This window comes from Prionailurus viverrinus, chromosome D1 (genome assembly GCF_022837055.1).
Source record: "Prionailurus viverrinus isolate Anna chromosome D1, UM_Priviv_1.0, whole genome shotgun sequence".
Lineage (NCBI taxonomy): Eukaryota > Metazoa > Chordata > Mammalia > Carnivora > Felidae > Prionailurus > Prionailurus viverrinus.
Genome location: NC_062570.1, coordinates 2,807,327 through 2,833,422, shown reverse-complemented (window position 1 = coordinate 2,833,422; position 26,096 = coordinate 2,807,327).

The window sequence follows — 26,096 nt, the reverse complement described above, 5'->3', positions numbered from 1 at the left end:
GAAGGTCAGGGTGTAACAGAACCGGATGTAAAGTATGTTCCTCTCATTTTTCTTTGTTCAGAATCATTTCCAATTATGGCTGCAGTTCTCTGGTCCTTGTCAATGTTACACTTCAAAAAAAAAAAAAGATTTTATTTTCAAGTAATCTTTATACCCAACACGGGGCTCATACACACAACTCTGAGATCTGGAGTCTCACGTTCTTCCGGTTGAGCCATGCAGCCCGCCCCCCATCAATGTCACACTTCTTGAAACATCTTGTCTTCATGTGTTGTCTCTGTACCCTCTTTACATTATGCCAGCAACATGCCCACCAAGTGAAATAACTCTCTCTAGGTTCCACGGGTACCATACTTTCCTAACACCTACACAGCAAAGACAAAGCCCCATAACATTCGATTTTGAAAGCGAGAGGGGACACATTTCATGAGTTCTTACAACCAGAAGGATTTAAAGACTGGAATTTTTTTAAAAAATGAGCGGGCTTACTTCTGGGAGAGCCCGGAGGACCACAGGAAGCTGAGTCCTCTCCCGCACAAAGAACGACAAAGAGCCCTCAGAAGTAGTGCAGAAGCAGCAGCTGGAAAAATACCTGGGGCACACAGGAGGGCGAGTTGTTTACTCTCCTCAGGACTTGTCCCTACAGGCAGGGATCACAGGAACCAAGCAGCTGGCAGCCACCATTTCCCTCCTCCGCCCCCAGCATAAACACATGGACACCTGTGGGAACCAGCAGAGGCCCGACACGCACCACCTACCTAGCTCGCGCAAGCTCCCCCCAGCCTGCACCTCAGTGCATCTGCCCTTTCCAGTCACCCCTGCCAGAGTCCCAGCACTGTAGAGGCAATGACCCTAGGGCACCCGTGCACACCCGGACAACATCACACATCCTGACCGATGCGCAGTGTGGAGCGGGGACCCTGCAGTGCCCCCAGGGATACCTTGGTAACGATGGACACCCCACCTTGGCTGGGGACCTAACACTGCAGACAAGTGAAGGACAAAGCAGCCAGGGCACAGCAGGGCAAAGAGAACACACTTGGAGACACTGCCAGGTTCTGGGGACCAGGGTACCCTGCACCGCAGGACACCACAGGACCTCTTCTTGATAAGGATATTCCTTCTAAGAACAAGAGAAGTACCTGACTTTCCTAACACACACAGACACACAGAGTTAGACAAAGTGAGGAGACAGAGGAATATGTCCCAAATGAAAGAACATGCCGAAACCACAACAAAAGATCAAAACAAAACAGAGATAAATAATATGCCTGATAGAGAATTTAAAGCAATGATGATAAAGATACTCACTGGACATGAGAAGAGAGTGCAAGAAATAGTGAGACCCTTAACTAAGAAATAAAAAAATAACTAGAGATGAAGAACACAATAAATACAATTAAAAATGCATTAGAGGGGCACCTCGGTGGCTCAGTCAGTAAGGGCTCCAACTCTTTTTTTTTTTTTTAATGTTTTTATTTATTTTTGAGACAGAGAGAGACAGAGCATGAGCAGGGGAGGGGCAGAGAGAGAGGGAGACACAGAATCCGAAGCAGGCTCCAGGCTCTGAAATCAAGAACTGGGATATGGGGCGCCTGGGTGGCTCAGTCGGTTGGGCATCTGACTTCAGCTCAGGTCATGATCTCATGGTCTGTGAATTCAAGCCCCACATGAGGCTCTGTGCTGACAGCTCAGAGCCTGGAACTTGCTTCGGATTCTGTGTCTCCCTCTCTCTGCCCCTAGGCCCTGCTTGTACTCTGTCTCTCAAAAATAAATAAATAAATAAATAAATAAACAAACAAACAAACAAACATTAAAAGATTTTTTAAAAAAGAAGACTACAAAGGTAAGAAACATAAAAGCAGTAAAAATAAGTATACCCATAAAAATCAGGGAAGGGATTCACAAAATAAGAGGATATAAAATATGACACCATATCCCTAAAGTGGGATGGAAAGGAGTAAAGAATGGGTTCAAACTTAAGTGACCATCAACCTAATATCTACTGCTACATATAGAAGATGTTATATACAAACCTAATGGTAACCACAACTCAAAACCCAGTAATACACAGAAAAACAATAAAGAAAAAGAAATCCAAGTATACCATCTAAGAAACTGAGCGAATGAGAGCAAGAGAAGGATCATAGAAAAACTACAAAAACAACTAAAAAATACCAATAAATACGTATCTATCAACAACTATTTTCACTGTAAATGGACTAAATGCTCCCATCACAAAACACAGGTGACAGATACAAGAACAAGACCCATCTATATGCCACCTACGAGGACTCATTTCAGATCTCAAGACACCTGCAGATTGAAAATGTGGGAACAGGGAAACATCTGTAATGCAAATGGGTATCAAAAGAAAGCCACAGCAGCAATACTTATACTAGACAAAACAGACTTTAAAACAAGGACTGTGACAAAAGACAATGGAGGATACTGTGTTGAACAATCCAACAAGAAGATATAACTATTGTACATATTTATGCACAACATGAGAGCATTCAAGACATAAAACACTAACAAATACAGGGGCGCCTGGGTGGCTCAGTCGGTTAAGCGTCCGACTTCGGCTCAGGTCATGATCTCACGGTCTGTGAGTTCGAGCCCCGCGTCAGGCTCTGTGCTGACAGCTCACAGCCTGGAACCTGCTTCACATTCTGTGTCTCCCTCTCTCTCTGCCCCTTCCCTGCTCATGCTGTGTCTCTGTCTCAAAAATAAATAAACATTAAAAAAAAAACACTAACAAATATAAAGGAATTAATCGATAATAATACAGTAATAGCAGGGAATTTTAACACCCCACTTACATCAATACAGATTATCCAAGCAAACGATCAACAAGGAAACAATAGCTTTGAATGACACACTGGATCAGATGTATTTAGCAGATATATTCAGAACATTCCAACCTAAAACAACAGAATACACATTCTTTTCAAGGGAACATGGAATATTCTCCAGAATCAATTACTTATCAGTCCACAAAACAAGTCTCAACAAATTCATAAAGATAAAAGTCATACCATCCATCCTTTCTGACAATACTATGAAACTAGAAGTCAACCACAAGAAAAAAAATCTAGAAAGAGCACACACTTATGAAAATTAAATAACATGCTATTAAATAATGACTGGAAAGGCTCCTGGGTGGCTCAGCCAGTTAAGCATCATCAACTGCTGATTTTAGCTCAGGTCAAGTTCTCACAGTTCATGAGACTGAGCCCTGCATCAGACTCTGAGCTGAGTGTGGAGTCTGCTCAGGATTCTGTCTCTCCCTCTCTCTCTCTCTGTCTGTCCTTCTCCTGTGTTTATGCTCATGTGCTCTCTCACCTTCAAAATAACTATACTTTAAAAAAAAGTTTTAAAAAAGCAACAATGAATGAATCAACAGAGAAATCAAAGAAGTAATAAAAAATTATAGGGACAGGAATAAAAATGAAAACACAACAGTCCAAAATCTTTTGGGATACAGCAAAGTGTTTCTAAGAGGGGAGTTTCTAGCAATACCAGTCTACCTCAAAAAGCAAGAAAAAAATCTCAATAAACTAACTTTATACCTAAAAGGGCTAAAAAAAAGAACAAACAAAACCAAAACCAACAGAAGAAAGAAAATGATAATGATTAGAGCAGAAATAAATTATATAGTAACTAAAAAATAAATAAATAGATCAGCGAAACCAGGAGCGTGTTCTTTGAAGAGAACAACAAAATTAATAAACCTCTATCCAGACTCATTATGAGAGAGAGAGAGAGAGAGAGAGAGAGAGAGAGAGAGAGATCAAATGTTAGAAATGAAAGAGGAGAAATAAAAGCACCACAGAAATACAACTGATTGTAAGACATTATTATAAAAAACTGTATGCCAACAAACTGGACACCCTAGAAGAAATGGAAAAATTCCTACAAATATATAAACTACCAAAACTGAAACAGGAGAAACAGAAAATTTGAACACCAAATTACTCCCCAAAACCAATGCCCAGGGCCAGATGGCTTCACAGGTGAATTCTATCAAACAATGAAAGAAGAGTTAATACCTATTCTTCTCAAACTAATCGAAAAAACAAAAGGAAGGAAAACTTCCAAATTCATTCTATGTAGCCAGCATTACCCTCATACCAAAACCAGAAAAAGATACTACAACAAAAGAGAGAGAGAGAGAGGTAAAGAAATATAGTCCAATATATCTCATGGACAAAGATGCAAAAACTCTCAACAAAATATTAGCAAACTAAATCCAACAATACATTTAAAAAATTATTCACCAAGATCAAGTGGGATTTATTGCCAGGACACAAGAGTGGTTCAATTTTCACAAATCAATCGACATGATACATGACATCAGTAAGCGAAAGGATAAAAACCATATGATCATTTCAGTAGATGCAAAAAAAAAAAAAAAAATTGGGTAAAGTACAACATCCATTCATGATTAAAAATCCCTCAAGAAAGTAGGTTTAAAGGGGACATACCTCAACATTTCTTTGTCAGGACAAAGAGAAGGATGTCCACTCTTACCACTTTTATTATTCAACACAGTACTGGAAGTCCTAGCCAGAGATATCAGACAACAACAACGACAACAACAAAAAATTAAAGGCATCCAAATTGGTAAGGAAGAAACAAAATTTTCACTACTTGCAGATGACATAATACTATATAAAAAACCCTGAAGACTCCACCCCCCCCAAAAAAAAAACAGTAGCAGTGATAAATGAATTCAGTAAGGACATGGGATACAAAATCAATATACAGAAATCCATTGCTTTTTTGTACAATAATGAAGCGGCAGAAATACAAATTAAGGAAACAATCTCATTTACAATTGTACCAAAAAAATTAAATACCTAGGAAGAAATTTAACCAAAGGGGTGAAAAATCTGTACTAAAAACCTATAAAACATTGATGAAACAAAGTAAAGACAACACAAAGAAATGGAAAGACATTCCATGTTCATGGATTTGGAGAAAAAAATACTGTTAAAATATCCATACACCCAAAGCAATATACACATTTAATGCAATCTCTATCAAAATACCAACAGCATTGTTCACAGATCCAGAAGAAGCAATCCTAAAATTTGTATGGAACCAAAGCAAGCTTGAAAAAGGGAAAGAGAACTGCAGGTATCACAATTCCAGACTTCAAGTTACATTATGAAGCTGTAGTAACCATAACAATATGGTACTGGCATAAAAGCAGACACATTATCAATGTAACAGAATATAAAATACAGAAATAAACCCACAACCATATGGTTAATCTTTCATAATGCAGTAAAGAATATACAATGGGAAAAAGACGGTCTCTTCAACAAATGGTATTGGGAAAACTGGACAGCTACATGCAAAAGAATAAAATTGGACCACTTTCTTACACCATACACAAAAATAAACTCAAAATGGATCAAAGACCTAAATGTGAGATGTGAAACCATAACAATCCTAGGACAGACCACAGGCAGTTATCTCTCTGGCACTGGTCATAGCAACATCTTTCTTGATATGTCTCTCGAGGCAAGGGAAACAAAAGCAAAAAGAAACTACTGGGGCTACATCAAAATAAAAACCTTCTGTACAATGAAGGAACAATTAGCAAAACTAAAAGGTAAACCACTGAATGGGAGAAGATATTAGCAAATGACATATCTGATAAAGGATTATTATCTAATCTACGTGAAGAATTTATACAACTCAACACGCAAAATGCAAACGATCCAATTAAAAAATGGGCAGAAGAGACAGACATTTCTCCAATGAAGACATATAGAGGGCCAAGAGACACATGAAAAGATACGAAACACTGATCATCGGGGAAATGTAAATCAAAACCAAAGTGAGGTATCACTTCACACCTGTAGGAAAGGATAAAATAAAAAACCCAAGAGAGAACAAGTGTTGGTGAGGATGTGGAGAAAAAGCAGCCCTTTTTCAGAGCTGGTGGGAATGCAAACTGGTACAGCCACTGCAGAAAACAGTGTGGAGGTTCCTCAAAAAATTAAAAATAGGACTACCCTACAATCCAGCAATCGCACTCTGGGTACTCACCCAAAGACTACGAAAACACTAATTTGAAGGGACAGATGCACCCCTATGTTTACCACAGCATTATGTACAATAGCCAAACTATGGAAGCAGTTCAAGTGTCCATCCACAGATGATGGATAGAGAAGTTGTGCAATCGAGTATTATTCAGCCATAAAAAAGAAAAATCTTGCCATCTGCAACAACATAGATGGAGCTAGAGACCACAGTACTAAGCAAAATCAGTCCATCACAGAAAGACAAATACCATATGATTCCAATCATATGTGGAATTTAAGAAACAAAGTAAACAAACAAAGGCAGAAAAAAAAAGAGAGAGAGAGAAACCAAAAAACAGACTCTGAACTATAGAGAACAAAAACACATGATCAGCAGAGGGGACATGGGAGGGGAGATGGGTGCAACAGGTGAAGGGGATTAAAAGTCCACTTTTCTTGATGAGCCCTAATATATGGAACTGTTGAACCATTCTATTGTACACGTGAAACTAATGTAACACTGTACACATGGAGATTGGAAGGAAAAAAGAAAAAAAAGACAAGAAGTAACAGGTGCTAGCAAGGACACAGAAAAAAGGCAGGCCTTGTACAATGCTGGTGGGACGGTAAACTGATGCAGCCATTATGGAAGACAGTACAAGCTTCTCAAAAAGTAAAACCAGACAGACCATATGGTCTAGTAATTCCAATTCTGGGTGTTTACACGATGTAAATGAAAATACTGGTTTGAAAATATATATGCACCCCTATATTCACTGCAGCATTATTTACAATGGCCAAGATAAGGAAGCAACCTAAGTGTCCAGTGAGAGATAAATGGATAAAGAAGATGTGGAATTTATACACAATGGAGTATTACTCGCCATAAAAAAGAATGAAATCTTGCCATTTGCAACAATCTAGAGAGTTGCACCTACAGAGTATTATACCGAGTAAAATAAGTCAGAGAACAAAAAGTACCATACAATTCTACTGATAGGTGGAATCCTAAAAAAACAAATGAACAAACCAACAAAAACAAAACCATTTGTCAATATAGAAAACAAATTGGAAGTTGCCAGAGGAAATAGAAGAGGATATGGGTGAAAGAGGTGAAGGAGATTAACAGGTACAAACTTTGAGCTTTAAAATAAATAAATCATGGGGTTAAAAAGTACACAGCACAGGGAATACAAACAGTAATTTTGTACAGTGACAGATAATAACTATACCTATCGTTGTGAGCATTTTGTAATGTATGTAAATGTTGATTTCACTGTGTCATACAACTGAAACTAATATAGTATGTCACCTGTAATCCAATTAAAATTTTTAAATAAGTAAAATATAAATATCTTTGTTAAAATGTATTTTGTTTTCTACAAAAAGCAAACATTCCATCTACTAAGGGGTCAATTTTTTCAGCTGTTTTCTCCCATGAGCCAAATGAAACTGTATTGATCATCTAATTCTACTTATTACTCAAAATATTTATATGGAGCTGAACAGAAAGAAGAGAAAAATCCAGAGCAGGGATGTCCAACCGAATTATAACATGAGGCACGTACGCATTACCCACATCATTTGACATTCTCTGGTAGCCATATCTAAAAAGTAAAAGAAACATGAAAATAATTTTAATAATATACTTTACTGAATGCAAAATACCCAAAATGCTATCAATTTATATTACAATTTTCATGATAAAATTATTATTTTGTTTTGTGAATACAAAACACTGCCAGTGATGAATTTTATACTTTTATTTCATAAGAAGTCTTCAATATCCAGTGTGTATTTTACATTTACAGATTTTGGGGTGTTTTTATTATTATTTTCAAGTTAGTTAACATACAGTGTAGTCTTGGCTTGAAGAGTGGAACCCAGGGATTCATTTATTACATATGACACCCAGTGCTCATCCTGAAAAGTGCCCTCCTTCATGCCCATCAACCATTTAACCCACCCCCACTGCCTCCTCCAGCAACCCTCAGTTTGTTCTCCATATTCAAGAGTCTCTTATGGCTTTCCTCCCCCTCTGTTTTTATCTTATTTTTCCTTCCCTGCTCCTAAGTCCATCTGTTGTGTTTCTCAAATTCCACGCACGAGTAAAATCATATGGTATCTGTCTTCCTGACTGACTTATTTCACTTAGCATAATACCCTCCAGTTCCATCCATGTTGTTGCAAATAGCAAGATTTCATTCTTCTTCATCACTAATAGTCCACTTTGATGGACATTTGGACTCTTTCCATGATTTGGCTATTGTTGAAAGTGCTGCTATAAACACTGGGGTGCATGTGCCCCTTCAAATCAGAATTTTTGTATCCTATGGATCAATTCCTTGTAGTATAATTACTGACTCTTAGCGTAGTTCTACTTTTAATATTTTGAGGAACCTCCATACTATTTTCCAGACTGTCTGCACCAGCTCGCATTCCCACCAACATTGTAAAAGGGTTCCTCTTTCTCCACATCCTAGTCAACATCTGTTGTTGCCTGAGTTGTTAATATTAGCCATTCTGACAGGTGTGAGGTGGTATCTCATTGTGGTTTTTAGTTGTATTACCCTGATGATGAGTGATGTTGAGTATCTTTTCATTGGTCTGTAGGCCACTTTTCTTAGGAAAAGTGTCCATTCATGGCTTCTGCCCATTTCTTCACTGGATTATTTGGGAGGGGGGGGGGTGAGTCTGCTAAGTTGTTTATAGATTTTGGATACTAACCCTTTATCTGATATGTCATTCACGAATATCTTCTCCCATTCTGTCTGTTCCCTTTTAGTTGATTGTGTTCCTTGTGGGGCAGAAGCTTTGTATCTTGATGAGGACCCAATACTCCTTTTTGCTTTTACTTCCCTTGCCTCTGAAGACATGTCAAGTAAGAAGCTGCTGCAGCAGAGGTCAAAGATGGATTTTGTAGGATTTTGATGGTTTCCTGTCTCACATTTAAGTCTTTCAACCACTTTGAGTTTATTTTTGTGAATGGTGTAAGAAAGTAGTCCATGTTCATTTTTCTGCATGTCGCTGTCCAGTTTTCCCAGAACCACCAGCTGAAGAGACTGGCTTTATTCCATTGGATATTCTTTCCTGCTTTGTCAAAGCTTAGTTGGTCATATGTGTGTGGGTCCATTTCTGGCTTCTCTATTCTGTTCCATTGGTCTGTGTGTCTATCTTTGTGTCAATACCATACTGTCTTGATAATTACAGATTTGGGGCGCCTGGGTGGCGCAGTCGGTTAAGCGTCCAACTTCAGCCAGGTCACGATCTCGCGGTCTGTGAGTTCGAGCCCCGCGTCAGGCTCTGGGCTGATGGCTCGGAGCCTGGAGCCTGTTTCCGATTCTGTGTCTCCCTCTCTCTCTGCCCCTCCCCCATTCATGCTCTGTCTCTCTCTGTCCCAAAAATAAATAAAAACGTTGGGAAAAAATTAAAAAAAAAAAAAAAGATAATTACAGCTTTGTAACAGAGGTAAAGTCTGGGATTGTGATGCCTCCAGCTTTGGTTTTCTTTTTCACCATTACTTTGGCTATTTGGAGTCTTTTGTGGTTCCATACAAATTTTAGGATTGTTTGTTCTAGCTCTACATTCACAGAATTCCTTAATTCAGAAAAGCCACCTGTCAATTGCTCAATAGTCACAAGTGGCTATTAGCTACCAAACTGTATAGTCCAGCTTTACAATGACAGAACTGAATAATAATTATTGAACAGAGAAATGGAATGTGTGATATCAAAATCATATCTGTATTAATTCTAATAGGCTATACAGCTAAAACAAACAAACTTGACTATACATTTTAACAGTGTACCCCACAACGTTTTACTGCTCTGGTGGCAGCATGTAAGCGGGCTCTTAATACATTCTGATAATAAAAGCTTTTCACTGTTAGACCCCTCTTCCTCCTAACTTCTGTCGTGTTTTATTCCATCCTCTGTAGACTGGGGCCAAGTATCCCACTGATCATCATTCCCTCTTCCCTTCAGGCTAAATTTGTTCCTTTTATATGAAGACAGCGAAATAAGGTCCATAAATTACATCAATTGTAAATCAAAGAGATGGATCCAGTGAAAGTGATTTTTCCTCATATATAATGAGCTAACCACAGAGCTATTTTCATGGATAAAGAAATGTTCACTGTTTATACCTAAGGACTTTTAGAGACGAGAACATAAATGTCAAAAAGCATGTCTACAAAATGTTTTAAGTTGGAGGCATCCAGGTGGCTCAGACGGTTAAGCATGTGACTCTTGATTTTGGCTCAGGTCAGGTCACAATCTCACGGTTCATGGGATCAAGCCCCATGGTGGGCTCTGTGCTGTCAGCATGGAACCTGCTTGGGATTCTCTTTCTCTCTGTCCCTCCCCCCATACATCCCTCCCTCTTTCTCTCTCTCCCCCCCCATCCCTCCCTCCCTCCCTCTCAAAATGAACATTTTAAAAATGCTCTAATTTCAGGAAACTCTGCGTCACTGCTCTCTTTCTTCACACTTCTCTTCCTGTGGCTACTGTCCTGCTGATCTCTCTCTAGTCCTCAATAGTTACAGCCCCAGCTGTTAATTACAGTGAAAAGTCTAAAGCTTAGAGTATTTCTGCCACATGTGTACCAAGGAGGGTACCTCCTTGCCTAAAATTCATATGTAATGACAACCAATAGGATCTGCCACCCAACATGGGACAGTCCCTGTGTGTCTCAAGGGAAGGGAGGAAGGCAGGGAGGAAGGTGGGAAGGAAGGGAGGAAGGAGGGAGGAAAGGAAGGAAGAGAGGAGGGGAGGAAGGTAGGAGAGAAGGAAGGGAGGGGAGGAGAGGAGGGAGGGAGGAGGGAAGGACAAGCATGGTCCCAAAGTTCCATCCTTTCAGTCCGTGTATCCCACACCAGGAAGCAGCACAGAAGCGTCAGAGCTCAGCTTCTGACGTCACACTTGTGTAGCTGTGAATCCGTGGTGCTTACCTCTCCTTATATTAGACATTCGCCCTGACCACTCCGCGCCTCATCTCCCCACGAGAGAAACTGAGAAGGCAGGGCTCTCTCTTCAGAGCACTGTAGGGAAGACTTAACAAGAGACCACGTGCCAGGCACTCACAACTGCCAGCACGAGGCCAATGCCTGGCTTGTGGCTGTCGCCGTGGTCACCTGGAGGGCCTGTCTTCCCCGGAGGATGGTGCAGCTCTCCGGGCCTGGTTTCTGGCCATCACCATGGTCACCTGGAGGGCCTGCCTTCCCCGGAGGATGGTGCAGCTCTCCGGGCCTGGCCTGTGGCCATCGCCGTGGTCACCTGGAGGGCCTGTCTTCCCCGGAGGACAGTGCAGCTCTCTGGGCCTGGTTTCTGGCCATCACCGTGGTCACCTGGAGGGCCTGCCTTCCCCGGAGGATGGTGCAGCTCTCCGGGCCTGGCCTGTGGCCATCGCCATGGTCACCTGGAGGGCCTATCTTCCCTGGAGGATGGTGCAGCTCTCCGGGCCTGGCCTGTGGCCATCGCCGTGGTCACCTGGAGGGCCTGTCTTCCCCGGAGGATGGTGCAGCTCTCCGGGCCTGGCCTGTGGCCATCGCCGTGGTCACCTGGAGGGCCTGTCTTCCCCGGAGGACAGTGCAGCTCTCTGGGCCTGGTTTCTGGCCATCACCGTGGTCACCTGGAGGGCCTGCCTTCCCCGGAGGACGGTGCAGCTCTCCGGGCCTAGCCTGTGGCCATCGCCGTGGTCACCTGGAGGGCCTGTCTTCCCCGGAGGACAGTGCAGCTCTCTGGGCCTGGTTTCTGGCCATCACCGTGGTCACCTGGAGGGCCTGCCTTCCCCGGAGGACGGTGCAGCTCTCCGGGCCTAGCCTGTGGCCATCGCCGTGGTCACCTGGAGGGCCTGTCTTCCCCGGAGGACAGTGCAGCTCTCTGGGCCTGGTTTCTGGCCATCACCGTGGTCACCTGGAGGGCCTGCCTTCCCCGGAGGATGGTGCAGCTCTCAGGGCCTGGCCTGTGGCCATCGCCGTGGTCACCTGGAGGGCCTGTCTTCCCCGGAGGACAGTGCAGCTCTCTGGGCCTGGTTTCTGGCCATCACCGTGGTCACCTGGAGGGCCTGCCTTCCCCAGAGGACGGTGCAGCTCTCCAGGCCTAGCCTGTGGCCATCGCCATGGTCACCTGGAGGGCCTGTCTTCCCCGGAGGACAGTGCAGCTCTCTGGGCCTGGTTTCTGGCCATCACCGTGGTCACCTGGAGGGCCTGCCTTCCCCGGAGGATGGTGCAGCTCTCCGGGCCTGGCCTGTGGCCATCGCCGTGGTCACCTGGAGGGCCTGCCTTCCCCGGAGGACGGTGCAGCTCTCCGGGCCTGGCCTGTGGCCATCGCCGTGGTCACCTGGAGGGCCTGTCTTCCCCGGAGGATGGTGCAGCTCTCCGGGCCTGGTTTCTGGCCATCACCATGGTCACCTGGAGGGCCTGCCTTCCCCGGAGGACGGTGCAGCTTTCCGGGCCTGGCCTGTGGCCATCGCCGTGGTCACCTGGAGGGCCTGTCTTCCCTGGAGGACGGTGCAGCTCTCTGGGCCTCCTGGCCGTGAATGGGAGGCCACACATTTCACAGCGCGCACGGCCGGCAGTGTGCTTCTATCTGCTGCACTTCCAGCAGACAACAAGACGTCTGGGCAGAGGGAACAGCACCAGTGAGCACGAGAAAAAGATGTGCTTTAAGCGCGTTTCTGTCCAGCAGCTACGAGAAGAGACAGACTCCTCTGTGTGAGTGGAACGAGGTCAAGGTGCACACAGTCTCGGGGACAAACGGCGTCTCCTCGTGGGGGGCAGGATCGCGGCGAGGGCCAGTCTCTGGCATCAGACGCCGTTCACCTTCTTCACGTTCCAGCCACCAAAGGGCTGCGATTTTATCGTCGCTGCTTCTCTCCAGCCTCTCCTCTTATCCTGATCTGCTTCCCTGAAACCCACGTTGGGTAATTTGGCTCCAGAAGGAGGCTATTCTGCTTGTGATGCTTTAGACGTTCTTTTGGAATGGTGAGAGCAAGATTCTCGCTCCAGAACAAGAAGTGACATCTTGCAAAAGGGGCCAGGCGGGCGCACGTGAGCACTGCCGCACCGGGACCAGGGACGCCATCCTGAGTGTCAACCTCCACGGTGCTCTTTCTGTCTGGCAGTTTTCAGAAAGCACCTACCTTCCTTTCTCATTATTAGCAGCTGAGAGAAACTTCCAACGTCCTCCTATCATTGCTTTCCCTCATCTGAGTTTCAATCAACAAGAGGAACAGAGAGAAGAGAATTGTGGGCCTCATGTGAGCACTTTCCCATGTCAGCCATCGTGCTAGTGGGCACGGAAACACAAAGACACAGGTCTGCCTGGACACTGAGAGTTCAGAAGAGGACACCAGCACATACATCAATACGGCACAACGAAACATACTGAGCGTCACAAAAAGGTTCATAGAAAATGGTGACATAGCACGGGGTAGAAGACATTCTGTATCTGGGAAGAAGGTGGGGGTTGGTAACTGTGCCCTCCTAAAAAAGAACCCAGACGTTACTCTTGGGGGTTGTGAAATCAAGGATGGGTTCTCTTGTTACGAAGAGAAAACTTGCTTGCTGACCTAGGATAACTGAGAATATTTTTTAACACAGAACCAACTCAACCATTTGAAAATTTCAAAAATAAAAACGTAAAAGTGATACGGCTTCACATAATAGGCATACATGCATGCATGCTTACATGTACACCAACCGAAAACAATCCACACCAAAAATTACTTGAGATTTTCTATGTTATGAATGTCATAATGGATCTACGGCATGGTGAGAATTCAAACAGGAAATCAGATGAAGAATGAAGTCTTAGGCGGAGGGCTGGGACGGCCAGTACGCAGACCTCGCCATGCAAGTTTTCTGTGCAGCACAGCGGTGAGTAAATGGGCTTCAATCAAGTGCCCACAATTTGCAAAGGCCTGCAAACCTGAGTGAGGCACAAAGATAGGAATAATTAGGCTAGGAGGAATTGGGGAAAGAAAATTGTCCATCATTATGCCTGGGAAACACGTGAAGCAGGAGGATTTATTTTTTCTTCGCCTGAGACTTTAATGTTATACCCTGTGTAGATCACTTTTACAGGTTCCGAATGAGGAAGCATCCACCTTTGACTGCAGAGGCTGTGGCTGCTAAATGTACACATACATATGAACAACACACACACACACACACACACACACACACACACACACACACACCCCAGAGGGGAATGCAGATGAAATGGGCGGAAAGACTTTGCTCGTGCGATTCTGGGGCAATGCTCAGGGCATCACTTAGGAGAAGCAGCGGGGCCGGGTGGCCCAACTGATGCACCTCATACGGTTCCCCCAGCAGCTCCTACAGAAGCCTCTCTCGCCTGTGTAGACCAACCATGGATGTGGGCCTACTAACAGGAGGAAAGGAAGAGCAGAGCATTGACTGACCCTGAAATCTGTTTTCCACTATCCGTTTGCCTGGCCTTCATGACTTTGATCTCTCCATAGCCTCTGTTATAAAACACTCTCAAGGCCGATCTTCATAAAGTTGTGTGTCTGCACACACACACGCAGGCACTTTAAAGACACCGGACGCACAAAAGAAACCCCCATAAAATAACCTGTGTGCAGAGAGACTGAACTCAAACAGCACCTTGTCCCTTGGGTTTGATCCTGCTCACAGGACCAAGTCACTGAGGAAGAAACCCTCAGTGTTCTGCACATCAATTTCTGGGTCACATTTCTGAAGAGCCAAACTTCAGAGCATCTTCTCAGAAGGCGCAGACAACCGTCTGGTGTTGGGGAACTGCTGCTCTCCCTCAGGTACGTGCCAAACCGTGGCCGATGTCAAAGTGGCAGGGCTGGGGCTGCTCCCGGGGCGGGGGGGGGGGGGGGGGTGGCGAGGGGCTGCTGTGCTGGGAGGCAGGAAGAACCGAGGCTGCCATCTACTCACGTCCCGGGTTATGGGAGAAGGAGGCAGGACATGAGAGCAGTCACCGTATAAAGGCAGCAAGCTCTGTGTCCTGCCTTCTCCATCCCCCCCAACTCCAGTTTGCAGGGACTCCAAGGGAAGAATAAACAAGTGAACTATTGTTTATCGCAGCAACCCTTAGGATACATAAAACTATTTCGGAATTGCTCCCATTCACCACATGAGCAGAGCCTTCTGGGGATGTACAGAGTGGTTTCATTCAATGGGTTTTTAGAAGACCTAAAGGTATTGGAGAAGTTCCAGCGACTATTAATATCACGTCTCTTTCTGTGGTTCACAATAGTTACTTCTTGATGAATCCCTGATTACTGGTGGCCCATGAAGCCATCACAGATACGTGCTCCCGTCTGCCTTGCCCCCGAAGACTTTTACAATCACCCCGTTTGCTCTTTGACCATTCGTGCCATAGTCTGCACAGTGAGGAGGAGGTCATCCGACCATCAAGCCCGGGTTAGGCCTTACACGCAGACACGTTTATGTAAACGCTGGTTTCTAGAGTTTTGTACCTGGAGGAACAGATGGTGGAAGACAAGCCAGAAAGAAACGGGCTGCAAACTCAGGCAGAGTCAGATCAGGTCGGCTCCGGGACACCATGACAGGCGGCTTCTGGATCTTCCACACTCTCTGTTCCCACGTATGCTGTCACATGTTCCACACCCAAGCCCAGAGGAAGGATGCCAGGTAGAACCAAGGGAGGCAGGCAGCCTCACGCGGCAGCCTGGACCACGACCAACACAGGGAGGAGTAGCGGGTGACAGGTTCCCCTTCCCGTCACCGTCACCACCAGCCCAGCGAGCACGCTTGTCGCTAAGGCTCACTGACACCTTTTTCTTTTGCAGATCACATTCTCTTTATGGTCACCTGAAGTTAAATGTTCAATGCTAGTTCTCATAATGTCATCACAAGTTATTTCACTGATGAATGTCAGCATTTGAACTGTGAATTCAATTGTATTGATCTCTGTTATGAAACTGAATGCTTTAAAAATGAACCATCAGAGCAGAAACAGAACTGTAACAGTTTATACCCATTCCCAAGCCATTTACTCATTTGATCACCTAATATCCACTGCATGTCTCCAGTGGGTATGGCATGATCGAGGCCTTCAGGGCACAAAGATGCGTCATACAAGGTTCCTGTCCTCAAGGACCTAGGACCGGGAACTGCCCGGTATGGAGGGGCAGGGGCCCAAGTCGGGAAGTTTAATATCAACCTGAGCTTAATACGCCCTCCAAGAGATTCAAGCCAGCCTCTTCAGAAGGCCACTGACAACAATGTTTTATCACGATGGCATTAACTCTGGTATCCAGCAGTTCATAAATGTCTAGACATTATGGAATTCCTATAGGAAATAAACGCAGAGCCAGAACACCCAGGCTATGAAAGGTCAGGAAACACACACTTCACAAAGTATTTTTTTTCAAACACATCTGCAAACATTTGCCAAAAGTGATATATTAAAGTATATACTTTTATCTATTCACAGATTTTAACTGTGTGGCTTCTTGGCCTAGAAAATCCAACCGAACTGTTACTGTAATTTACTTACACAGTTGTGAACAAGAGCTAATTTTTAAAAAAGCTTCAGTGGGACAGACTTTAACAGTCTGCACGGACTGAGCTGAGCAGGGACGCTCAAAGCCAAGTCCTTCTTGAGGGGGCACCACCAGCCTTGACTTAGAGGCCTGTCTCTCTGAGGGTGACTCTGCCGAAGGTTGGGCCATGGCCAAACCTGACTGCAAATGAGCTCTCTTACCTCCTTCCCTTGTCCAAACATAACTGTTTCTGAAGTGTTATAAATGCTCTCACTGGAAAACCCCCAAATTTCAGCCTAACACACCAAATGTTAATGTTTTGCTCACTTGATGGACCCGTGTGAGTGTTTCTCATTTGCAGACAGCTCTTCCCACATGGTGGCTCCCCCACTTCCCAGAACCACCAGGGTCTGCCACAAGAGTTGGGTGGAGAGCGAGCGACACGACAGAAGCGCACGGAACGTTCATGTGGTTCACCCTGAAAGGTGCCACACCTCGCTTCTGGGCCACTTCCAGCAGCTGGCACATGGCGTAAGGCCACAGCTAACGGCAAGGGAGGCTCAACAAGGGAATGTGATTGTAAGGGGAGGATTGTAAGAAGAGGAGACAGGCTTGTGACCAATGAACAGCTTCAGCCACACAAAGGACCACACACCCTCCTCTAAAAATAACCTCTGGTAATCATTTATAGTTTCTCAGCCATCACAAAGAATGCGATCTCAGGGCCCCTGGGTGGCCCAGTCAGCGAAGCATCTGACTTCGGCTCCAGTCATGGTTCGTGGGTTCTAGTCCCATGTTGGGCTCGGTGCTGAGAGCATGGAGCCTGCTTGGGATCCCCTCTCTCTGCCTCTCCCCCAACTAGCTTTTGTGTGTCCAAGTGTGCACGTGCTCTCTCTCTCAAAAGTAAATAAATAAACTTAAAAAAAAAAAAAAAGGATAGATCTGCCTATTTGCAAAACATGGATAGACCAAGAGGGCATTATGCTAAGTTCACTAAGTCAGACAAAGACACACACTGTGATTTCACTTATATGTGGAATCTGAAAAACAAAACCCAACACATAAAACAAAACAGACAAAGACTCAGATACAGGAAACAAACTGGTGGTTATGACAAGGGGGAGGGGGTGGAGAGACGGGTTAAATAGATGAAGAGGAATTAAGAGGTACAAACCTACAGTTATAAAATAAGTAAGTCAGGGGCACCTGGGTGGCTTGGTCGGTTGAGTGTCCAACTTCAGCTCAGGTCACGATCTCACAGTTCGTGAGTCCGAGCCCACATCGGGCTCTGTGCTGACAGCTCACAGCCTACAGCCTGCAGCCTGCCTCGGATTCTGTGTCTCCCTCTCTCTGTGCCCCTCCCCAGCTTGCTCTCTCTCTCTTTCTCTCAAAAATAAATAAAACATTAAAGCAAAATAAGTCATGGGGATGAAAAGTACAGTACAAGGAACATAGTCAATAATATACTACTAACTTTATACGGTAACAGTGGTAACTAGATTTACCAAGGAATCAGTGCATAATGTATGAAAATAGCAAATCCCTGTGATCCATACCTGAAACAGGATATTGTACATCAGTTACACCTCATAAAAAAAATTTACACCTGATATGTTAAGTTAGACTAGTTTCCCATTTAAATGCAATAAAATCATGTTTATATTTAGTGTACAGAGATAATTACTTGCATAAGGGGAAAACAAGAATTCTTTTGGATAGCAACAACTTTATTTTGCTTAATTATTTCGATTGTAATGTTGAAGGACAATATGTGTATATCTGGAAGGCCTGTATGTTTTTAAAAAACACAGCTGGTCGTCTGACACTGGAGTTTACCACTGTGAATGTACCACTGTGACAGGTACTACAGTCTGGCTCTCCTGTCCCCATTCCCAATCACCTCTTCCTTGCTGTCCTTTGTAGCAGACCCTGAAAAGGTAACAACTGACCATCCCAGGATCATCGGAGGCTGAAGACTGCGAAGTGGCCCATCCATGATGGATTAGGGGTCAGAGAAAGACTGCTTTCCTGACACAGGAACCACTCTCCCCTCTACTCTTCCATTTCCTCTTTGAACTTCCAGAAAGACAGTGTCTATACCGGCACTGCCATTGTGTCACCAAGAGGGAGGAGGCACAGAGCTGCAGAGAATTCGGCCCTGTTACTCTCAGGCCACTGAGGCAAGGCCAGCAGCCGTCCACATCTACACTGTGCTTCATGTGAGAAAACCGAAGCCCCTGTGGCCATTTAAACCCAAGTATGTCGTCCACTGCTAACAGTCACACTACTCACTTCAATAAGCACTGATACCCACTTTGGAGCCACATCTCCTTGGAGACCCAGGGAACCTCCGTGAAACCCAATACTCTCACCTTTAAAATGGACATAAAAATATCTACATCACAGAACTGCTAACATTATATGAAGTGAACGTTTGAAAAAGGAGAAAGGGCTAGTTTAGTACTTTTTTATTTTTAGCACTGTTATCACGTTCAGTACATGAAGAGTGCCCCCAGCATGCATCTTGTTTACTGAAACTTTAATGATAAAAAATAAGCAAGGAATATTAATTCCTTTTTATTCTATATTCTAAAATTTAGATAACGAAACAGACCATCTCACCCTCATATATAGGTGACTATTAAACTTGAACTTGTGTGACAAGTATTCATTCTATCACTGCATCGTGATATGAAATATTAAAGATGTGCTGTCTTCTTTTTATTTTTTGCTTTAAGAGAACGGACTCGATGTGATTATGGAGATTTAAAAGAGGTTAATTTCACTTAATATTTACTTGTCTTTAAATGAAATTAGAGAGAAAACCCAGATGACCTGGGGTATGGCAATGACTTTTATTCAATCAACACCACCAAACCTGTGATCCACAAAATAAATAATTGATAAAATGGACTTCATTAAAATTAGAAACTTCTGCTCTGAGAAAGACAATGTCAAGAGAATGAGAAGATAAGCTAGAGACTGGGAAAAGAATTGGCAGAACGCACATCTGAAAAAGAACTCCTTGCAAAATATACCAAGAACTCTTGAAATTCAACAATAAGAAAACAACCCAATAAACACTGGGCCGAAGACCTTAACAGACGCCTCACCAAAGAAGATCCACAGATGACAAAGAAGCATATGAAAAGATGCTCCACGTCTTATGTCATCAGGGAAATGGAAATAAAAACAACAATCAGATGCCACCACACACCTATGAGGACAACCAAAATCCAGAACACTGACAAAACACACACCAGTGAGGATGTGGAGCAATGCAACTCTCACTGCCGATGGGAATGAGAATGGTACCAACACTCTGGAAGACAATGTGGCAATTTCTTACGAAACTAAAGATGCCCTTACCATCTGGTTCAATCATCACACTTCTCGGTATTCACCCAACAGACCTGAAAACATATTTTCACACAAAAACCTGTACACAAATGGTTACGGCAGCTTTACTCATGATCGCCAAACCTTGAAAGCAACCAAGAAGTCCTTCAGTAAATGAGTGATACATCCATTTAGTGGAGTATTATTCTACACTAAAAAGAGAGGGGCTACAAAGCCCTAAAAAGGCATGGAAGAGGCTTAAAGGCATATTATCAAGAGAATGAAGCCAATCTGAAAAGGCTACATACTGTATGGCTCCAGCTAAGTGACATTACAGAGAAAGCAAAACTATGGAGACATAGATCTCCTGACAAAGGTCAGTGACTGCCAGTGTGGAACAGGGGAATGAACAGGTGGAGCACAAAAGACTTTTAGGGCAGCAGAAGTACTCCATGGGACACCATAACGATGGATACATGTCACTTACATGCTTGTCCAAACCCACAGAATGTACAACACCAAGAATGAGCCTTACAGTAACCTATGACATTTCAATGTGGATACATCAACTGTAATAGACATATTGCTCTAGTGGGGGATGTTGACAATGGGCAAGTCTATGCATGTGTGGGAGAGGTGGCATATTGTCAATCTCTGTACCTGCCCCTCAATTTCGCTGTGAATCTAAAACCGCTCTAAAAAATTGTATTAAGAAATAAGAGTATCTTTTTGCTGTTGTTACTTTTTTTCAACCAGAACTCGAACTTGCCCAATTAATTTGGAAAATCAATTCTTATCTGATCACAAGTCTAAAATAATTTGGCACTGCTAAAGGCTTGACAACTAAAGAAACATTGGGGACTTTATTCCCATGCATTCTGGGGATAACTGTTTCCTAGCTATAATTCTCAAATGGCTAATTGCTTAAGAAAAAAATATGGTCAAGGGAGAACGTTATCCAAGTTTTAGGAGAGAAAAGGGACCAAATATTGGTGAACGTCAGAGGTGGTAAGGAGCTGGAGGAGAAGAAATGAACACAAATTTAACATTAATCTTTTATATTTTTCAAGATTGCTTCTATATTTGGTAAAATCTGAATATTAAAGATATAATCCCTGTTAATTAGTTTTTTAATACTTCCAAGGGCTCAGCCATACTATCTTTGCCTTAGGGTATAATTCAATCAGAAATTTGCACAGCAGCTTATCGCTGTCCACATGACAATTCCTTCCATTATTCTGACTCTTCTAACAACCACTTAAATAATTAATATTTTCTTTTAATGATTATGATTCATAAGGGGTGTGTGAGTGCGTGTGTGTGTGTGTGTGTGTGCGTGTGTGTGCTTATTACCATCCCAAATAGAGCTCAGAGAAGTATTCAAAATTTAGCATGCACCCACAACTCCGACCATTCTGTTGCCTGAATCCTGGCATCCTGAACATTCATGTCCTAGGTCTACTTTCAACAGCCAACATCTATCACCTGCACCCTTTCACTCAGTTGATACCCACCTAGCGTCAACGAGGGGCCATGTGACTCAGCACAAGACAAGGGGATCTTGCACCTGCCCTCTTGAATCTAACATGTAGCCTCAAATGAAAAACAGTTCCCCACACATACCATCCTCTTCTCCAATCACTTAGAGATAGGACACTCGCCCTTCATAGGAGAGAGAGTGAATGGGCTTTAAAAGATAAAGCAGCTTTAGAAATGCTAAGGGTTAAAGCCTCCCTTCCAACCTCAAAGGTTCTATTATCTCTCTCTGCATAAAGAGGATTAAGCCACCCCTCGCCCTTCCTAGCACCTGTCTTCACACCACCACACACACATAAAACACAGGAATTGTTAAGATCAAGGACTTGAGAGTCACAAACTCTTGAATCTTGCTGTGAGAGCTTGAACACCTTATTTAACACTTTGAGTCTCAATTTTTATTATGATACTGGAACAATAATAGTATCTATTTCACAGGGGTCTCAGAAAACCTGTAAAAGCTACCTAAGGTCACCTGACTTGAGAATACCACAAACTAGAAACTTTAGATCAAGACAAACATAACCCTTAAACCTGACCATACCATTTGGCTAATTGATGGCTTGGCATAAGAAAAAGGGAAAATACAATGAGAACAGAAGAAGAGGGAAAATTAAAAATAAATTTTACAAAATGGAATGGTGGACTGCATGAATTGACTAAGATACACAAGGACAGTGAGGAGTCTTGCTGAGATGTAATCGGATACTATCAAAACCACCACCACAGACGATGTTGAGACTATTCGCTGTTCTCCCCGGATCCAATGGTCAGTGGTGGCTCGGAAGGTGAAGAAAGTGTGTCGTCACCGAAAAGGACAGAGTTCTCATACATGCTGTTTATATGAAGTTTACTGGCACCCTTTGTTCATGGCCACACGGACCCATCTCCACTCAAACTTTCATTCCCAACTAAAATGATTCCTTTGGTAGGAACAGCAATTTCTTCTGCCAGTAAAAATAGAAAACAAGGAAGACGACAGGAAAAGACAACTCAGAGCATTTTTAAAAACTTAACTCCACACAATTGTAGGGAGCCAAGGTATCATCATTAGCTTCGTCAGCAATAAAAGAGAGACATGTGTGCTGAAAACTTTTAAACACTGTGTTCTCTTGGACTGAGTGGAAGATCACCCTAACAGCTGAGTATTAGGATTTTTTTAAAGATGGAAACCCATAAAGAAGTGCTTGCTGGACATTTCAAATTTTGATTTAACATAGTTTTCAAATTTCCCGGAATACTAAAGCCTTCAATACACGGTCATTCCAAAAACAGCAGAATGTCATTAAAATGCCTGGAGTTAAAGACAAAGCTTCCACTGTGGAGACAAAAGAAAAAGAAATGGATTAAATATGAAGGTACAGAAGAGGGTCAGCAACTGGTCTTTTCATAGAAAACAAAACAACTGGTAAAACTGAGAGACTGTTTACTTTTTTATGCTTTAAATGTCACTACTCGGGGCGCCTGGGTGGCTCTGTCGGTTAAGCATCTGACTTCGGCTCAGGTCATGATCTCACGGTCCGTGGGTTCTAGCCCCGCGTCAGGCTCTGTGCTGACAGCTCGGAGCCTGGAGCCTGTTTCAGATTCTGTGTCTCCCTCCCTCTGTGACCCTCCCCCGTTCATGCTCTGTCTCTGTCTCAAAAATAAATAAACGTTAAAAAAAAAAATTTTTTTTTTTTAAATAAATTTCACTACTCTACTGTGTATAAGTATAAAAGTAAGCAAATGTGCTGGGCATCCTTAGGTATGATTTATGGGGCTCTGGAAAAGCTATTCTGTAAATATATATATATGCCTAGCCTATATATCATCTCATGCCTAGCCTAGCCTTTTCTGAGGTGTCAATTCCTTTCAAAATACAGACACCTCCGAAGAGTAAGTTATCTTAAGAAACTTGGAGCCCTTCACTTATAATAGACATGAGTTTAATGTGTGGCTTCCTCTCTAAACTACTAGCCAAGAGGGGATGTAGTTGAGGAAGAAGGAAGAAAAAGGAATTCTGGGGCAGACTCCAGAACCTCAGTCGCAAAAGGGCTGTGCAAGATCATTAAACACCTGGACGGGGAATACTGGGAAGAGAAGAAAAAAGAAAGACAAAAGCAGAGGAGAATGAGAAACATGACCCCCAGACTCCTAGTATTTCCATTTCATCCCACGTGGCACATCCACACCATGTGAGAAAGGAAGTTTCCCATCCTTTTGGTTAGAACACAGCACAGATGGGCAGAGTTGATCCACAGCAGCTCAGTGGCAATGGACGAGCCAAATGGTAAACAGGACTCTAATCTACAAAGGCCGTTACATGGTTAAACCAAATTCTGAGCCACATTCTTTCTCCTGTAGTCTGAAACCTTGTGGCTTACAGGACGTATTCTGGGACGTAAGATCTGCTGTGATTTCATTGTTACCACGTGGACTGGAGGATCTTAATACATGGTACCAGGCACCAGAAATAGAGAATGGGTGCATTCAAGAGTGAAGGTAAGATCCTGGCTTCAAAGGGTACAGAAATAGAAGTAAGCTCCCATCTTCCAGAACAAATCCATTCTTCCCAAGCCTAGATCCCAGGATCAAGAGAATTAAAACTCTCTCTTCATCTACCAAATTTACCAATGAGGAAACCAAGGCATAGAAAAGTGATAGGACTTGCTTAAGGTAAGACTCCCAGACAAAGACAGGGCAGAGGTCAACATCTACTGCCCCAATCAAGTGTTCACATGTTGACTTTTCTCAGAAGGCTTCTAGGAAAGGAGCCAGAAGAAATCTTTGGCAGAACACCTCTGCAGAACGTAGTTCTATCTAGTATCAAACAAAGAAAGCTTAATTCTCTCTTGATATATTTTCAAGTATTTGAAGCAGTCACTGAATTTCTTAAAATATAAAATATTTACCCTCCTGCAGATAACAAGACTAGCTCATCAGAGTTTGTAACCAGTGACACACTATCCAAGAAAAAAGGAAAAAAAAAAGGCAATGAGTAAAATCACAGTGAAGTTAGAAGACAGAACCCAGAGTCCAAGAATAATACGAAACTTACACGTCTTGAGAAACCATATTTTAATGGAAGGGGCTAAGGATGTTGAGTCCAGAGACAAATCTTAATGCCAATTCAATATAATCGATGTGAAAGAGACCTGCCTTAGTCTCTTTCTCATAAAGACTTCTCTTCTTATAAAATAATAAGAGTCCTAATTTGTTTGTGTATATACATTCCTCTGAGTGATGGAGGAAAAATGACCTGATAGGCAAGTCTGTCCACCGACCAGCACCTGAACTGGCTTCCAAGGGCTGGCACTAAAAGCAAACCAGAAGACAAGTCTAAGTCCGAGGCCATGAGCCAAACTCCAGGAAGGCCAAGTATAAACACCAGAGGGCCAAAAACAGAATGAGAGCTAGATTCCCAGTGTTAAGCCAAGGTTTGTAGTCACAGAAAGACTGATAGGAAATGCAGGATGAGGGAAATGCGAAAAGAATCCAAGGAAATTACCTAGGAGCTTCTATAACTTTCTTTTTCTGGTGGTGGGTGAGTTTTCTGCAGCTACAGAGGGAATAATATATATATGCATATTATACATTATATTACATAATATATTATTACATTATATTTTATATTCTGAACTATTTTATATATTATATAATAAACATCTAACATATTGTCATAGCAACTGTATTTCATGTCATAATTTATCAAAAATGGATATGCTATATTAGCTGATAGCTGATACATTCCAATTAAACATTACCACGCTGGACAGGATTATTAGGTTATCAACACAGGTGCAGGAAGGACAAGAGAGAAAGGTCACTACCTGTCAGTAAGCAGATGTAAACCAAGAAAAATCCTAATACATAGGGTCAACTTACCACACCTCTTCATTCCATTAAATTATCTAAATGCCAAACTCCGCATGAGAATTAATTTTCAGAGAGGAGCTAATACCACTGCACACAACATTAAGTGGGGACACAAATAGCAACGTTTCTGGAAAAGGTGAGAGAAACGTCATTTGCGGGTTTCCCCAGAGACTCTCCCCTTGAAGACTACTGCTAAGTGCTGATGATCCCCCCCAAAAAGATCTCTACTTTTCATGACACAAGGATGTGAAAGACAGATGCCCTATTCCCAAAGACCAATATAAGACACATAAATCAGGTATCATAACATTTTTTATCTTTGTTATCATGAAATTAATAATACAGTTACAGGATTTTGGTAAAGAAACCTTTAAGGCAAATTTACCTCTAATATTTCCTTGGGTGTCTGTGGCATCTAAAAGTTGTTATGAGTACAATATATATTTGAAGTAAGCAACTACTCAGTTAACAAATATTTTTTGATCATTCTGTGTATGTGGCAATGTCCCAGACACTGAGGTAGAGACAGGGATAAATACATTTCAAACACATTTAATCAATTTAACCAATTGCCTAGTCCATTTGGGCTACTATAACAAAATACCATAGACAAAGTGGCTTAAAAAAGAACTTTGGGGGTGCCTGGGTGACTCAGTAGGTTGAGTGTCCAACTCTTGATTTTGGCTCAGGTCACCATCTCATGGTTTATGGGACTAAGCCCCACATCAGGCTCTGTGTTGACAGTGTGGAGCATGCTTGGAATTCATATTCTCTCCCTCTCTCTTTCTCTCTATCCCCTTACCTCTCTCTCTCTCTCTCCCTGCC